Source organism: Trichechus manatus, unplaced genomic scaffold, assembly GCF_000243295.1.
Source record: "Trichechus manatus latirostris isolate Lorelei unplaced genomic scaffold, TriManLat1.0 scaffold00075, whole genome shotgun sequence".
In the NCBI taxonomy this organism is placed as follows: domain Eukaryota; kingdom Metazoa; phylum Chordata; class Mammalia; order Sirenia; family Trichechidae; genus Trichechus; species Trichechus manatus.
The window spans coordinates 11,659,901-11,674,792 of NW_004444011.1; positions in this window are offsets into that span (position 1 = coordinate 11,659,901).

Sequence of the window (14,892 nt, forward strand, 5' to 3'; positions counted from 1 at the left end):
CCAGAGGGGGACTGGACAGGGCCAGACGGGGACTGGACAAGAGCAGAGGGGGACTGGACAGGACTAGAGGGGGACTGGACAGGGCCAGAGGGGGACTGGACAAGAGCAGAGGGAGACTGGATCACAGCACCCTACCGGCTCCTGGTCTGCAGCTATCCCCATGGCAGGGACCCTGTGAACATTATTTGTAGGATCAGCCTTATCCCTGTCTCAGGACTTGGGGGAAGGTTACTAAGGAAAAGCAGTCCAACACTTCTAGTAATTAAGCAAACTATATGGTCCTGCTGTAACCTGGTGCCTCTAAGTTCCTGTGCTTCACCTTGTTCCTGGAAGTAAGCCCTCATTTCCTCACCCAATTCCAATTAGCATATCACTAAATCTGTCCTCCATTCCCAGGTCCCACAGTATATCCTGCCTAGTTGCTTCAGAACTGGATCAGCCTGGAAGTCCCGTATTGCCTGGCCTGAGAGTCCCTGAAGCTAGATTCTCCCTTCTAATAGGGCACCAACGTGTTATCTCCTGCAGGAATTCTCTAACACCAACCACCAGTCTCAGCTGCCCCCAGCGCCTCTGTATTCTAGCTACAAGCCACATGACTCCAAAGTACGTGAACTTCCTCTCATCGTCATGTGCCAGTGCCTGCTCCATTTGGCCTCAAGCTTGCTCCACCTTTGCAGTTATACTACAATCCAGCCACGAACCATGTTCCCGTTCCCATCACGTGGTGAGGCAAGACAGGAGGGGCAAGGAACGCCCTGGATTTAAGCTCCCAGGCAGACAAAGCAGTGCAGGGCTGGCACACAGATCACAAGAAAGAAGGGGGAGCAATAAGGGACTGAAACACTTGGCTTAACATGGAGGTGTCGCCTTCTTAGCCTGACTCTGGGTTGTAGCCTAAACCCCTCACACCCAACCTGCCTGCTTCCCCAACAAATCTGAAATAAATTTTTCTTAAGCATGTTTATATTTTCAATTTAAACTAATTTCTTGGAGTAATGAGTTTCATATGTTAACCCACTGTGTAACAAAGGAGCTAACTTACTTCTGATTTATATTTGCAAGGCATTTAGCCCACATTTGGGATCAGTCTCCTCTGATGCAATATTTCCTAATATACAGGAGCTAATTTGTGCTATCCCAGGAAGACCTAGTTGCTGAAGGTGGTGGTGTCTTAACCAATCAGTCCTTTTTTAAATCCAGTTCTAATTCTTTGCCTTTTGGTGTGTCCTGAGCTTCAGACTTCTTCCTCATGTCAATATAATGTGTTTACACATGTACCCTGCCTTGATCCAGAGGCCAATCAGGTTACATAAAATATAGCAAGATGGCAGCAATTTAAGAACAGATCCAAACAGACACATGAAGACATGCTCACGATCATTAGCCATTAGAGAAATACAAATCAAAATTACAATGAGATACCATCTCACCCCAACAAGGCTAGCATTAATCAAAAAAAAACAAAAAAAAACACAAAATAATAAATGTTGGAGAGGTTGTAGAGACACTGGAACATTTATACACTGTTGTGGGAATGTAAAATAGTATAACCACTTTGGAAATTGATTTGGTGCTTCCTTAAAAAGCTAGAAATAGAAGTACCACGCGATCCAGCAATCCCACTCGTTGGAATATATCCTAGAGAAATAAGAGCCACCACACGAATAAATATATGCACACCCATGTTCATTGCAGCACTGTTCACAATAGCAAAAAGTTGGAAACAACCTAGGTGCCTATCAACGGATGAATGGATAAACGAATTATGGTACATTCACACAATGGAATAATACAAAAAGAAAAAGAACAACGATGAATCCATGGAACATCGTATAACATGAGGGAATCTGGAAGGCATTATGCTGAGTGAATTTGGTCAGTCACAAAAGGACAAATAGTATATAAGACCACTATTATAAGAACTCAAGAAAAGGTTTAAACACAGAAGAAAACATTCTTCAATGGTTATGAGGATGGGGAGAGAGGAAGAGGGTTATTCACTAACCAGATAGTAGATAAGAATTATCTTAGGTGAAGGGAAGGACAACACACACTACAGGGACAGTCAGCACAACTGGTCTAAACCAAAGCTAAGAAGTTTCATGAATACATCCAAACACTTTGAGGGACAGAGTAGCAGGGGCAGCTGTCTGGGGACCATGTTTTGAGGGGACATCTAGGTCAATTGGCATAACAAAGTTTATTAAGAAAATGTTCTGCATCCTATTTTGGTGAGTGGTGTCTGGGATCTTAAAAGCTAACAATAGCTATCTAAGATGCATCAATGGGTCCCAACCACCTGGAGTAAAGGAGAATGAAGACACTAAAGACACAAGGAAAGCATTAGTCCAAGAGACAGAAAGGGCCACCTAAACCATAGACTTCATCAGCCTGAGACCAGAAAAACTAGATGGCGCCCGGCTACCACCAATGACTGCCCTGACAGGAAACACAACGGGGATTCCCTGACGGAGCTGGAGAAAAGTTAGGCTGCAGAACTCAAATTCTAGTAAAAAGACCAGACTTAATGGTTTGACTGAGACTAGAGGGACACAGGAAGACACGGCCCCCGGGCTCTCTGTTAGCCCAAAACTAAAACCATTCCCAAGGCCAACTCCTCGATCAAAGATTAGACTGGACTATGGGACATAAAATGGTACTCGTGAAGGGTGTGCTTCTTAGCTCAAGTAGATACAGGAGACTGAATGGGCGGCTCCTGTCCAGAGCTGAGATGAGGAGGCAGAGAGGGTCAGGAGCTGGTTGAATGGACGTGGGAAATCAGAGGTGGAAAGCAGGAGTGTGTTGTCAAGAGTAAAGGGAGAGCAATTAGGAGGGTCACATAACAATGTATGTATAAATTTTTGTGTGAAAGACAACTTTAATTGTAAACTTTCACTTAAGGTACAACAATAAAATTTAAAAAAATAATAAAATAAAAAGAAGAGACCCAAAACAAGGATACAGACATCTTGTGGGTAGAGTTCAGGGCTGCCGTGTGCAGTTATGCAGGCTGGGCGTTGTGCCACTCTAGGAATCAACATTAACTTTTGTGATCATCACAGATTTACATATTTATTGCAATAACTTCCCAGCAGATATCTTGAAGAAAGGCGCTTTTGCTCATTCTCACACGTGCATAGTTTGGGCTGGTGGCAGGGCTGCAAGGGCTTATCTTCTCAGCACCCTGCCTCCCCCTTGTGAGGCTATCTCAGATGTTCACCACATTCCCCTCTTTCCTCCATTTTAGAGACAAGGTATCAAGGTGGAAATTATGTGAGCAAAAATGATCATCAACATTCCAAAAGACTGTGTTTGTCACAATACTTTTTCTGGTGAGGCAGAGAAAATGGAACTTCTTACAGCATCTTTCTTCACGTCTTTTCCAATCTCTACTTGTTCCAAAGTCCTGTGGGAGTTAGCTACAAATATTACTAATGGAAGGATATATTCAATGCTTAATATTTATTCAGAATATTGAGTACCAGGCTAAAATAGTGGGAATTTTTTTTCCTTTTTAGTTTAACTTCTTATTTTATTTGGTACTAAAACTAAGAACTATCATATTTTTACACAAATAGTGTGTGCCTTCTATGTTTGTTTGCCAGCAGCGCCCTTCCCTCTCCCTAGCCCCCAGGTATTTTCTTAAGCAACACTATGCCAATTTTCTTTACATGTTGCTATAAAAGAAAATTAGCATAGTGTGCTTACAAAAATACCTTGGGGGGAGGGTGAGGTTGGCAAACAAACGTATAAGCTGCATGTTATTTGCATAAAAATACTATAATCTTCTATAATTTGAGAGTAAGAAACATTAGATTTATGTAACTGTCAAGTACGTAACTGTTAAGCTTATATCTTCTACTTCACAATTCAAAAAGCATTGGGTTTCCAGAATATTTTTAGAAAAATAATAGGATCTGTATTTAACACTTTATTCTGCTTTAAAAATTAAGACTTCAGTACTAATTGATGGATGTATCAAAATAAATGTGACTTGTACTAAAATTTCTACCTTTTGAAATTCCTCTAAGTTTAATGACCAATTTTTTTTAACTTTAAAGTCAAATGTTGCCAAGAAAGAATTATTCAATATTTTTATGTTTACTAAGCTATAAGAATTCACAAGCATTCTGAAAAATAAATTGTTTGCTATTATTCCCTCTGAGCCTGAGATTTTAGCCTCAGTATAAAAAGGGATCTTTCCAATATTTGTGCTATTATTAGGTATATTGTATAATAAAATTTGTGTTTAAAATTTTATCTATAATACTATATAGATTATATAATATGAATATCATAAAATATATTCATGGCAAAAGTATTAAATATAAATAGACTAAAGTATTCAAAGTAACTGTCCACTGGCGTTAGTGAAACCAGACCAATGGGTACGTGCCCAGCGTGCAAGGAGCCAATCTCTCAGACGCTGGTTTTCAGAGGAAGAAAGAGTTTATTTCGCAAGCTAGCAAGCCAAGAACTCAGAGGTATTGACCTCAGATTGAATTCCCTGAGGTTCGGGGAACTATACATATTCATATAGGGGTGGAGGAAGGCAGGTGAGCAGGATGAGGAAGTCCTACATATTCATAGTTTTTACTGATTATTACGAGCAGGGGCTAAGACTTGGCACCTAAGCGGCTGTGGGACTCTTCGCTTTTGAAGTGGGCTTGGCTACTGCAGATGACGTATGTGCGGTGAATTTGGTGCTTTGATATGAGCTTTTTCCTTCTTTCACCTCAGTTTCCCCATGCTATTGAGCATGCGTGGGGGGTTGGAAGTTGTCTGTCAGTCACCCTTGTCTACTCACATGTCTGTCCTCCTTAAGCCGGTTAGATCCAGATCAGTCAGGAATTCTCCAGAGAGTCTGCAAAACAACTAAGAGGAAGTGGTGATGGGGTGGGGAGGTGACTGGGAGTGGCCTGATAACTGGTGGAGTACTAATTAATTAGATGTTTTTTTAAGGCTCCCTAACATTAGGACTATAGGTGATTTTTTTCATCTATTTTCTATATTTTCCAAAATTTCTATAATAAGTATGTATAATTTTACTGCAGAAAAAAAATCATTTAAAAAGAAGATTGCCTTAGGTCAGTGGTTTTTCTTTTCTTTTTTTAAGCAGCAAGGCTCTTCTTAGGAAAAAAAAAATTCTTAGAGGGAACCCTAATATACACCCGAGGAGAATAATAACTGTGTTTGGGGGATGTGGGTTTTTTTTTTTTTTTTTAATTGCTTGTGGAACTCCACCATAAGGTGGGGCAAAGGTCCCAGCTTTAAGTACCAGGAAAACCTCTCATCAGTGATGCACTTCGGTAATTGCTGAGAATCCTCTTGTCCCAATCCCTGCGGTCCACTGGTTGCTGCTTCCACACTCCATTTGGGACTAGAATGTTTGCTGAGGCTGGGGACCTCCTTATCTCAGTTTTAGGCATTCTTGTCTGTCCTTCGCCTCGGAGCTCTTGTCACCTCCAGGACACCGCTTCAGTGGTGTCGTCCAGACCCTGATCCTCCCTGGACCCAACACCCTGGCTCCTCCCCCAGTATGAGGGCCAGCTCCCTTCTTTCTCTCACTTCTCTGAAGGATACTTCCTTCTCTCCCTTCACCCTCAGGGACCCCTGCCATAATCTCTTCGATGAAAGTGGGCTCTTATAAAAAACAAAACCAAATCAAACCCATAGTGGTAGAGTCTATTCCAACCCAGAGCCCTGGAGGCTCAGTAGTTAAGCATTCTGCTGCTAACAGGAGGGTCAGTGGTTGGAAACCATCAGCTGCTGGCAGAAGAAAGATATAGTAGTCTGCTTCCGTAAATATTACAGCCTTGGAAACCCTATGGGGCAGTTCTGCTTTGTCTTATAGGGTCTGTATGAGTCGGAATCAACTCGATGGCAATAGGTTTTTTTTTTTTTTTTTAAATAAAAGTCAAGAGCCTTTGATATCAAGCAGTTCTGCCTTCTCTGTGAAAAAAAACCCTGTGGCAAAGGAGCACTAAAATTCTAGCTTCTTGTTTGAAGTAGGGGAAGAAATACAGAGATTTTTTTTGGATGAATAATCCTAGAATAATTGTTATGAAAGTGATGGAAGTTTTCCTTGCAATTTGCTAAAGGAAATGGTTGCCTTAGTGTCTTAGTCAGCTAGTGCTGCTGTAACAGAAATATCACAAGTGGGTAGCTTTAACAAACGGAGGTTTATTCTCACAGTTTAGAGGGCCAGAAGTCCAAATTTAGGGCATCAACTCCATAGAAAGCCTTTCTGCTTCTGTCGGCTCTGGAGGAAGGTCCTTGTCATCAATCTTCCCCTGGACTAGAAGCTTCTCCTTGCAGGAACTCCGGGTCCAAAGGACACGTGCTCCTGGTGCTGCTTTCTTAGTAGTATGAGGTCCCCCCACTCTCTGCTAGCTTCCCTCTCCTTTTATCTCTTGTAAGATAAAAGGTGGTAGAGGCCACACCTTGGGGAAACTCCCCTTTTACGTTGGATCAGGAATGCGACCTTGAACAAGGGTGTTATATCTCATGCTAATCCTCCGTAACATAATCTAATTTTGCCTCATTAACCACAGGCAGAGATTAGGATTTACAACACATATGAAAATTACATCAATCACAAAGTGGAGGACAACCACGCAATACTGGAAATCATGGCCTAACCAAGTTGACACATATTTTTGGGGGGCACAGTTCAATCCACGACACTTAGCTATATATTTTCCAGAAACAATTTCCAGAAAACCTTTAATTCAACAAATAGCAATTCTTTTCTGCAAGCACATGTGTAGAACCTGCTATGTACAAGTTACTAGTACAGCTTGTGTGAAATACAAAGGTACATAATATCAAGGCCTGCTCACTCATGAGCTTGGTCTAGTGGGAGTCCCTGGTAAATCTCTAAACAGCTCTACTGCAAGGTGGTCCAGGATGTGTTTTGTGAGTGTTGGGCAGGAATTGTTAAACTCTGACTAAGCAGAGAGGGAAAACCAGTTGCCATTGAGTGGATTCTGGCTCATGGCAACTCCATGTGTGTCAGAGTAGAAATGTACTCCATATGGTTTTCAATGGCTGATTTTTAAAAAGTAGATAGCCAGGGCTTTCTTCTGAGGAACTTTGGGTGGACTCAAACCACCAACCTTTTGATTAGCAGTAAAGCATGTTAACCGTTTGCATGATCCAATGACTCCAAGCAGAGAAGGTAGTACTTCATTTTTAGTGGACTGGATCCAATAAGAAAAGTAACTCCATACAAGAGTTTCCTTTTAAATTAAACTTTGGAGAATTTAGAGGAAAATAAAAAGAGAGTGCTAACAAGAAGTTTTTTAAGACTCTGTGCCAAGAAATTTGGCTGCCTCACCTCAAGAAGTGTCCTTCAGTCTTACTCACTCTGTGCCTTTTTGCCTTTGCACCTTTTCCCTGTGTTCACTCCCTGTTTCGGCTTAGTCACAGTGTAACAATCCCTCCCTACCCAACACTCAACAGAACACAGAACACATCCTGGACCACTTTGTAATACAGCTGTTTGGACATTTGCCAGGGACTCCCACTAGACCAACTTCATGGATGAGCAGGGCCTTGATGTTATGTATCTTTGTATTTCACACAAGCTGTACCACTAACTTGTACATAGCAGGTTCTAAACATCTGACTCATTCCATCATATTTCAGCTTATATATCACTTTCTCAAACCTTCCTTAGCCCCTGATATGTACCTTCATGGTTTCCTGTAATTTTCTCCAATAGCACATCTTTCAATAACAATTATTTGTAAAGTCTACAGGAGGAAGGACTGTGTCTTTCTGTTCACCGCTGTATCTGCAGTTTTCACAGTGTCTGGCATAGAGTTGGTGCTCCATAAATATTTGAGTAATGACTAAGTTAATGATTAAATGAATGAACCAGAGGAGGGAATGTGGATTCGAACTGGGTGATCCCTGGATGGATAAAAGGGGAATTAATGTGGTCAGGGGGCCTGAGGCTGTGGGAGGAGAGGCCTAGCTTAAGGAAAAATGAGTCAACCACAGAAAAAGAAAAAGCCACAGCCAAAATGATTAAGTGCTAGATGGAGAAAATGGTAACAAGGGGAGGCATGCCCTCCTTTCTTGTTCTGCTCACCCTCCTCCTTTTCTAAAGAGGAACTGAAGTAAGGATTCCAACAAGTTCACTTCCGGAACTGAGCCCCTTTTTCAAATAATTATTGCCTCTCTGGATTCCTACTATGAAGAAACTCAGGTCAGACCCCCCTGGAACTGGAGGCATTTCTATAAGAAGGCCTGGTTGGGGTTTCTTAACTGCTTATAAAGAGCCTTGCAGTATTGAGAGTGGAGGTAATTAGCCCTGTGTACCATACAACTATACAAGTGATCACTCAGACAATTCAGGATTGTGACTGGCACCCCCTGGAGATGTGCAATACAACCGCCCTGTGTACATTTTGGGATTGCTAAGCCAAGGTGATATTACTGTAACCCAGCTTCCTATTTGTCTTAGTTACCTAGGGCTGCCCTAACAAAAAATGCCCCAAGTGGGTGGCTTTAAAGAACAGTAATTCATTGTCTCACAGTTATAGAGGCTTGGAGTCAGGATATAGGGTATCAGCAGGGCTAAGTGCGCTCTCTCTTTGGGTTCTAGGGAAAGATCCTGTCTGTTTCAGCTTCTGAAGTCCCAGGCATTCCTTGATATTCCTTGGCTGCTTGTAGATGTATCTTCACATGGCGTCTGTTTTGCCCCAGCCATGTATGTGTCTCTTCTGCTCTTTTTGTAAGACATACTCAGAAGGGATTAGATTTAGGACACACCCTAGTCAGGCATGACCTCGTTAACTAACAAAAGAAAATCTGCATTTCCAAACAGGATCATGTTTACAGGTACAGGCGTTAGGATTTCAACATAACATTTTTTGGGGAACAATTCCATCCATAACACTTAGAACTTACGGAAAATGTGTTTCTCTTTGGGGCTTCATAGCATTTCCCATTTGAATTTTTTAGGCTTTAGAGTCTGAGTAGGTATATAAAAGATTAGAGCCAATATAAGGGGAGGCTGGATATGCAGTGTACTTTGGGTTGATATCAGAAACCATAGATGGGATGTCCTCAAGTAGAACTAAAACAGACTGGTTCTCATCCATCCGTTCCTACAATGATACTGTTTTGATTTCTGGAATGCCCTTTGAACAGAACAGACTCCAGAAAGTTGTACTGAGCAGCTCTGTCTTCACTGACGTATGTTAGTTCATAAAACTGAAGTTCCATCCAGAATCCATGTGTAGTGGTCAGGAATTGGCCATAAGGAGTATGTCATAAATAGTCCAGGAGTTAAGAGAAAGATTTTCAGGCAGATGTAATTTAAATTCCTGACTCTGCTGTTTATAAGATATATGACCTTAGTCAGTTTACTAAACCCTTCTGAGCTTCAGAGCGCTCATTTCTGAAATGTGAGGATTACGTGAGGTAGATCAGGTGAAGAGCAGTGCACGGAAAATGCCAAATAAACATCATCATTATTATTATTAAAGCCAGGATTTTGTTAGATTCACTTCCCCTTTGAGTTGGTCAGATTGCATAGATCATTCGTGATTGCCCAATCCTGCACTCCTCTATATCAATACCTCATTTCAGGGTATGAATATATAATAAGACTTTTGGTTAAACACTGTATGTGTTCATCTCAGAGCTCTCCGCCAAACCCCAGGACAATGAAATAAGAAAACTTTTTTTCTTTTTTTAAAAGAAGCATAACCCGTCAAATAGAATAGACAGGGGCAGTAGCAGTAAAAACAAACAAATTTTAGAAGCTGAAAATGGGTGAGTGGATATTAGCCTGGCAAACTAAATTGGAAATTGACATGCATGTAGCGAAAGAAACCGAAGAGAAACAAACCTTGTATCACAGCACAACAGGGGGAGCTTAGGCCCAGAGGCATTTGTTACCTTTGAAGGCATGGGCTAGGATTGAGTCTGAAAGCAGGATTGGTTAGAAACAGTGGTGTGCTGATAAATGTGTATCAGTTTGCTGCTGGGTGGAGAGGGGAGAGCCCTGGTTTGTATCATAACTGAGTTCAGTGGTGTGAATACTCCCTCAAGGACTGATTTCAAGCTATCAGCAAGAGGACACTGAGCCCACCTTTGGAAAGAGCTGGTGTGAGCCAGCTCCACCACACCACTAATTGAAAATTGTTACAAGGAGTTGTTAGACCCCAGTCCCTTCCCTCAACCCACAGGAATGAGTAAATACTTTCCCCTCACTCTGACGCAAAGCTGAAAGTTTACTTTCTGCAGAGGTTGAGCCAGAGGAACTACGGACTTGTGAGTTGTGTAACCTAGGTAACCTAACCTGGTGTTTGTTGGGAGCGTGGGGGACAATGAAGGGCAAGTTGGCTTTGAACATTATAGTAAAAATCAGATGTCTGTATCAGACAAGTTTATTCTAATTCGTTAGTAGATGGAGACCTTAGAGCACTTCATCTGGTCTAATTGCTTGGACTATGTAGGCTTCTGTGAGAGATTCACCAAGGAGTGTTGAGAAAGGTGAGGGCAACGATACCTCTTGGCACATAAGGTTAAATCCTGAACCCACAATGGCGTCTTGGTTTCTGTGGGCATTGCGGTGGAACTCTCTCAATTTTGTCTTAGATAGGAGAACTTTCATAACACCCAATTAACATTTTCTCTTTCAATTTTTTTTCACCAAAGTTGTCCCATTTCATCCTGTAATACTAGGCTTTTCAGAAACATAGGTAACAACAAAGGATTTTTGTTTTGTTTTGTTTTGTTTTGTCAGGTTTTACAAGAACACTTATTCTACAATTAATTTCTAAAATTGTTTTTTGGATACTAAGTGACTGCAGGGTAGGCAGACAACGAATATATCAGGACTAGATGCAGGAAGGGGCATGTTTTGCGGTTTCTGAGGGTCAATAAAAGCTCTTCAAAGACACCTAAAAATGTAGCATTTCATAAGATATTTTCTGCCTAGACCATGAATCTGGTTGTGTGGCCACAGAGCAATCACTGCATGTACTCCCGGTCCTAGTCACAGACTATTTGGGTGTAAGTGTCAAGCATTCACTTAAAATAAATCATACAAAGAACTAGGGATGCTTTCTGGAAAGGATCCAGAACTCTCATGCACTCTAAGGAAGAGTTGAACACCCAGGCCTTGAGGAAAGAAGAACCCATGTGCCATCAGAGGCTTCCTCAGCAGGAACCCACAGACTGGTACTTTAGTGCTGCACCATTGATGTATCTGACCTCCCAGTTCCCTCTCTTAGCTCAAATTCCCAAAAAGAGATGTTGAGTTGTAGCTGGCCATCAATAGGGGCTATAATAGAGAACCAGTTGGGTATGCAGAATCTAGACATAGACCTGGGTTAAAAGTTCAACTCTACCACTTACTAGCTGCATGAAATTGGGCAGAATATGAGGTCCCAGCTTCTCATTTATAAAACAGTACCTATTTCATGAGTTGGAGTCCCTGGGTGGTACGAATGTTTAATATCCTCGGCTGCTAACAGAAAGGTTGGCAGTTCAAGTCCACCCAGAGGCACCTCAAAAGAAAGGCCTGGCAATCTACATCTGAAAAATCAGCCATTGAAAGCTTATGGAACACAGTTCTACTCCGCCACACATGGGTCACCATGAATTGGAGTCAGCTTGATGGCAACTGGTGGTAGTGGATTTCCTGAGTTCTTGTAAAAATTAGATGAGATAAACCATGCACAGTATTTAGCACAGTTGTTTCACATATTAATTTACATATTTTTAATTTTTTTAAAGCCTCTATCCTGATCTAACCAGCAGGCACTCTCATGGTACTCTCTCCTAGACTGATGTTCTCTATAGACTGAGTGAGGGGAAGAGGTCAGCGGCTTTGGTCCCTACACAATTCATTAGCCTCTGGCTATGTTGAGCTTATGTAAAACAAGCAGCACGGAATTGCGTGGAAATGAGCAACAATGAGAGATGGAATTTCCTCTCCTAACGTCTTTCCAGGGTTTAGAGTAAGAGTCAACTTTAAACAAGGCTGTGTGCACATACATTACCCAGAGAGGGAGAACCTGGCTGCAGGAGATGATTTGTAATCATTTACAAGTTTTCTTTATTTTCAAGGCGTTGGGATGTTTGATTCAAGGAAAAAAAAAAAAAAAAAAGCCAAAACATTGCTGAAGTCCAATTTCCCTGCACTGAGTTACCCCACAGGGTGGAAATCCACTGAAAAATCCAGCATCACCCAGGAAGCATCACTGGCTCAGGAAGTTTAGAAGGAAACAGAAGTAAAAATTAATGGATGTTGATATGCATCTGTGTGATTGTATGCACATATATTCATTATATAATAAAGCACATACAGGGCACAGTTACAGATCCTTTCTAGACATAACTAAATACCTTTCAGGACTGGATTTCTGGGTTTGAAGGATTAGGACCATAGTCTCGTGGGACATCTCCATCAATTGGCATAATATAGTTCATAAAGTTATTTTCTACATCATAGTTTGATGAGTAGTGTCTGGGGTCTTAAAAGCTTGCAAGTGGCCATCTAAGATACAGCTATTGATCTCTACTTGTCTGGAGCAAAAGAGAAAGAAGGAAACCAAAGACTCAAAGAAGAACTTAGTCCACAGGACAAATAGTCTACACAAACCATGGCCTCATCTACTCTGAAACCAAAAGAACTAGATGGTGCCTAGCTACCACTACCAACCATTCTAATTAGGACCATAATAGATGGATCCTGATAGAATGGGAGAAAAATGTGTCACAGAACCTCAAATTCCTAAAAAAAAAAAAAAAAAAAAAAAAAAATCAGACCTACTGGACTAGTTGAGACTGGAAGACTCTCCAAAACTATTGCCCTGCAATACTCTTCAAACCTTGAACCAAAACTAACCCCTGAGGTCACCTTATAGCTAAATAACAAATAACTTTAAAAAAAAAAGAATACCATCCATAAGGACTGGGTTTCTTAAAAAAATTACCTATATGAAACCAAAAGGTCAACAATTACTTTAAAACAAAGATGAGAATGTAAGGGGGCAGGGAAACTAGATTAACAGAAATGGAGCAAACGGAAAGGAAATAAGGAGAATGCTCATGCATTGTGAAGAATGTAATCAATGCCACTGAACAACCTGTGTAGACATTGTTGAATGGGAACCTAAACTGCTGTGTAAACCTTCATCAAAAACACAGTAAAATATGATTTAAAAAAAAAATCAATGGATTCAAAGAAGCTTGACTGGGTAGAGGTGAAGGTACCCACTAATTTCCTTGCCCTTTCCTGCAGCAACCCTGTTCACTGCCCTCACACTGTGGTTGATTGCCCAGCAAGGCCAGAGCCTCTCTCCTCCTACTTGCAGTTGCTATTTCAACACACACACGCACACACACACACACACACACACATACACACAGGGAAGACAATCAATTATTTAAAGCAGCATTTCTCAACCACAGGCTGCACCTTGGAACGAACTGTGCACTTTATAATAATACCAATATCTGGATCCCAGCCCTAGAGATCCTGATTTAATTGGATTCGGGCAGGGCTGAGCAATGATATTTTTGAAAGCTCTCCAAGTGGTTTTACAGAAAGTGATTCTAGAGACGGTCTTTCATTTCTTCCACAGGGGTTTGGGTCCCACTTCCTCCCTCTGTCTCAGGGAGTCTGGGCTCTCCTGATTGTAGCCTCTCACTCCTGATTGCAAAGCCCACCCTGATGCTTAATCTTCCCCTCTCTACTAGCTCCTTATCTATACTCAACTATACTAAAATCTCTCTCTCCAGGAACTTTCGCCTAATCTCCCTTTTCCTTCAACAAACTTCTTGAAACTGCTTTTGCCAAGATCACTAGTTACATTTGCAATGCTGACTCCAGTAGACAGGTTCCAACCATTATCTTATCTCACATGCACATCAGGCAGCACTTGGCACTTGGGGGCAGTGGTAGTTCAGTGGTAGAATTCTCGCCTTCCATACGGGAGACCCAGGTTCTATTCCAGGCCAGTGAACCTCACGTGCAGTCACCACCTGTCTGTCAGAGGAGGCTTGTGTATTGCTATGATGCTGAGCAGGTTTCAGCGGAGCTTCCAGACTAAGGCAAACTAGGAGGAAAGACCTGACTATCTCCTTCCAAAATCAGCCAGAGAAAACCCTGTGAATGGCAATGGTCAGATCCTCAACAGATCATGGGGATGGCATAGGACTGAGTAACATTTCGTTCTGTTGTGCATGGGGTCCCTATGAATCGAGGCAGCATACAACAACTACATCACCTTCCCCCCACCCTCCTTCTGGAAGTGCTCCCCTTCCTTGGCTTTCAGGACATTCTAGTAGTTTTCATCCTCCCTCTCTGTCCTCTCCTTCTGAGTTTCCTTGTAAGCTTGTTTTCTGCCCCTCAAAAGTTAGTGCTCCTCTGGATTCTGTCTGATGCCCTCTTCATATTATTTTAAATTTTTTCATTGATTAAGTGGAGGCAACAAATATTATTGAGTGCCACCATGTGCCAGGAATTGTTGTACACAAAAAAAACCCAAACCCGTTGCCATCAAGTCAATTCCGACTCATAGCGACCCTGTAGAACAGAGTAGAACTGCCCCATCGCATTTCCAAGGAGCGGTTGGTGGATTTGAACTGCTGACCTTTTGGTTAGCAGCCTTAGCACCTAACCACTGTGCCACTGATGAAGAAAACTAGACACGGTTCCTGCCTTCATGGAGCTTACATTATACTGGGGGAGAGGAAAAACAAACAACTAAAGGAAACATTAAGAAATTGTGATGAGTGCTTTTTTTTAATTTTTTTATTGTACTTTAGATGAAGGTTTATAGAACAAATAGTTTCTCATTAAACAGTCAGTACACATATTGTTTTATGACATTGGTTAACAACTCCACGACATGTCAACAC